The sequence below is a fragment of the Thunnus albacares genome, chromosome 18 (genome assembly GCF_914725855.1).
Source record: "Thunnus albacares chromosome 18, fThuAlb1.1, whole genome shotgun sequence".
NCBI classification, from domain to species: Eukaryota; Metazoa; Chordata; class Actinopteri; order Scombriformes; family Scombridae; genus Thunnus; species Thunnus albacares.
Window position 1 is genome coordinate 30,247,425 of NC_058123.1, and position 3,932 is coordinate 30,251,356.

A 3,932-nucleotide genomic window follows, 5' to 3' on the forward strand; every position below is an offset into this window, starting at 1 on the left:
TACGGGTGCATTTTCTTTTGAACATCAGCAGCTGCTTTAAGGAATCAATCAATCAATCTTTATTTATATTGCGCCATATCACAACAGAAGTCATCTCAAGGCACTTTTCACATAGAGCAGGTCAAGACCGTACTCTTTAATTTACAGAGACCCAACAATTCCCCCATGAGCAAGCACTTGGCGACAGCGGTAAGGAAAAACTCCCCTTTAACGGGTAGAAACCTCAAGCAGACCCCGGCTCTTGGTGGGCGGCCATCTGCTTTGACCGGTTGGGTTGAGAGAGAGAGAGAGAAAGAGAGAGGGAAAGGGGGAGGGGGGACAGAAGAAAAACATTCACAACAACAACAACAACAACAACAACAAGCACAAGCAGCAACAGCCAGGGAAGGATGCCATCAGGACTGTGAAGGACCGCGAAGGTTCGGCCCGGGGGTCAGGTTTTCCTGTGAGATGAGAAAGCACAAAAAACTCCGGGGAAGAAGCAAAGTTAGTGACATGCATTGATGTTACATGAATGCATACAGATGGAGAGGAGGAGGAGGAGAGAGGAGCTCAGTGCATCATGGGAAGTCCCCCAGCAGTCTAGGCCTATAAGAAACAAGACTATAAACATGAAAAACCTCTATAGTATTTAAATCAGACTTTCTTTGGTGAATGAAATTACTTTTGTGCAAAGATGTAATACTCTGACCAGTGGTGTAACTTCATCACTCACTTGACCAATGAATGTTTATTAGGTCTCTTTATGGACAGGTTTGAGATTTAAAATAGGAAATTATACTAAAATCCACCCCAAGGGGTAGAATGAATTACACTGATGGGCTGTTTTACAGTTTGTATTTATTTATTCATCTATTTTTTTATTATACACAGTGGAAGTTATATTTGAGCCAGCTGTATTTCAATAAACAGAAATTACATGAATTCTATAGATATCTTCTGTATTTTATATCAACTGCAAAGAAACTACATTTGGTAGACTGACTAAATGATTATTCAAGACCATATAAAACGTCAATTGTCACAAACATGAAAAATAAAGAACGATTTCATTAAACATGGACTCTTGTGTTTCATTCCATAGATTCTTTTTAGAGAAAATGTCAAGTTTGGATTTCATGTTCTTCCATTGTTCAGGGTTGAAGTAGACAAGCCCCAGATGATGGTCCTGTTTGCACCTGAAAAAGAAATCACACCATATCATACCAGTGATACCCATATGTCCAACCATCTGGAAGTAGTACTCATGGATGGTCTTCAGAACATAGGTGACACCAGCCTTGCAGTACAAGTATGCACAGTCACAGTCTGAAACTGTCCTTGTCTGGACACTTGATTTCCAGAAGTCCATAGGCTGGTGCTGCACTAAAGTCCCGCACTTTCTGTCTGGTGAGGCACCCAGGTGTGGGGCATGGGGGTTAATCACAAATTTGCAGGGGTAGACTTTATTTACAGTAATGTCCTTGTACTCAGCAGCGGCAACTGGCTCCATTTCTAGGCTGCTCTTCATTGTTTTAGTTTCATGTTGGCTGCAAAACTGTAAAAGTCTTGCTGAAAGTTCCACTATATGTGGTCGAGACAAACTCTACTCAAGCCTACTTCTGACTATTTTATTTAATATTAATTGGTGACAAATTCAACATAGTTAAATGTCTTGCACCATTTGTGGGGAATTTACACAATTTGTGCAACTTCTACTGAACTAGATCTGAACCATCAGGAATGACTAAATGACAAACACAAGCAAACATCAAAACCGTCAGATAACCTGAGGCAAAGGAGAAGCTGTGGTTTTCTGCACCTAGCAGATAACCCTAGATTTTAATCTCAAATGTAAAAAGGAAGTTGTTCAAAAGTTCCAAGTAGTCTGTTGTAAGAGATAGTTAAAGAAAATGTCACTATTTTGTGTTAAGTCAGGTAATATCAGCATGTAACTGATAGATGTCTTGGAGATAGACGATATGTGGTAATACAAATAGGAGGAAGTTGTAGAATTATAAAAAGAAAGGCCAAGAGAGACTCAGAGTTCCCTTTTCTTTTAGCCGGACCTCCTTTTGCCTCAAAAAGCCCTAAGGAAAAAGATCTCTTTGAGACTCTCTTTAGTCTTTTAGCTTTTTGCTTTTTAACCTTTTGTTCAAGTTTTTGTATTTTACTTTTTGCATCTTATATTACTTATTTTGTAAAACCTAAAAAAACTGGTTTGTATTTTTACACACTCTGACCAAAGTTCCTGACTTGTGCCCATCTCTGAAGTCTCCCAGTTAAGCAAAGACGCCTCCCTTGGGATAGGCTGACATTAGTTTTAAATTCATTTAGATTAAAAATTATGATGAAATTTGTTAAGGATAACTAGTAGTGTTTTTTGAAAAACAGATTGGTAATGGTTGAGATTTAATGACTGAGGTCAACATGCTGCTGTATATTTGTATATATTTGTAATGGATTTAATTGGCTAAACTGTAAGGGCCAGGGCTCCGAAGCTGCCCTATAAAACTGAGCGAGTGCCCTCAACCGTCAGAGTGGGCCTCATCCAAAGATGACCTGTTAAAAGGCCACTTGGAGTACTTTAAAACCTCAAACACCTATTTGCACCAATACACTTCGTTGTAAGCCAGGCTGTTAGGAATTCCTGACTACATTGGCCCATTGGTAAAGGTTCAGTGACAGCTGGTGATTATAGAAGCCAGGCTGAATCTGGTTCTCTAAGCAAGGCTTGGATGGTCTTGCGTGTAGATTTTGGGAACCCCCCTTCGATGCCTAGGTCAGAGGTAAAGCCATCTGTTGGTGCCTTATCCACACCGGCAAGGGGTATCGGTTATTTGTTATCTGTAGGCAGAAACCATTACAGTCTTTCACCCTTGAGCAAATTCTCTTGAATGATGATGGTATCGGTCAGTTGTCTTATACTTGATGCCAATTAAGTTAAGTTTAATTAATTAATTATATCAAATTTTTAAATGCAGCCTGACTTATTATTTATCTCTTTGTTACGTACTTAGCTGTGAAACCTGGTGAGCATTATTGTGAGTAAAAAGCATCTCATCTAGCTAAAGTGCCTTTCTTAGGTTTAACTCTAGGCCTATACATGCACAGTTGTGTGCATGTATAGGCCTAGAATGGATTTGCATTCATCTTTTGCATTTGTCTTTTGTAAGGTTGGTAATTTCTAGACCAAAGAAATCACCAACTATCTGCACATAAGGAAAGCCTGCTATGCAGATCAACATTTCCGTACAAAGCACTGGCTACAGTGACCTTTGCCAACCGGAACTAGTGTAATGTTTTTATAAATAAATTTGTAAATTTATTTAAGTCAAGTCATCTTTAAGGGAGCTGCCACAAACTCCCCAGTGTCTTTCCGGGATTTCAATATTTGTTTGAGCCTCTGCACTCTAATGAGCTTCATTTTACGGTTATGCTTACATATCTGAAATAGAAGATGTAGCTCATTACTCGGGTGTAAAACATCAAACAGAATGTATGAGAGAAACTCCACAGATTACACTTTCATGATGTCACAGGTTTGGGGGTGGGGCTAACTATTTTCTCTTGTTTGTGGCTACAGGGGGCAGTAGTAGATGTTCACTAGTATTATTCCAACTGTCCAAGACCATATTAGTAACATATTTACAACATTTTGTGGGGGGGAAAGTGGTAGGCTGCTGTTGCTGTATGTATTGGAGGAGACATGCATTTGGCTTCCATCCTTCCTGTATAGAACTGGGGGTTCGTTTGTTCAAAGTCTGTTACCAAACCTAAAAAGTGTATTTGCAAACAGGATTTATGTAATAGATTTAATATGTAGCTACAAACCTATGCATACGACACATTTGAATGTGTCCTTGACAGGGGTGATTTGTGCATCTGTCTGTAGTTGTCCCTGGCATATTGCCCCAGGTCCCGCTGGCAGCTCCTCTGCAGTCAGCAACAGC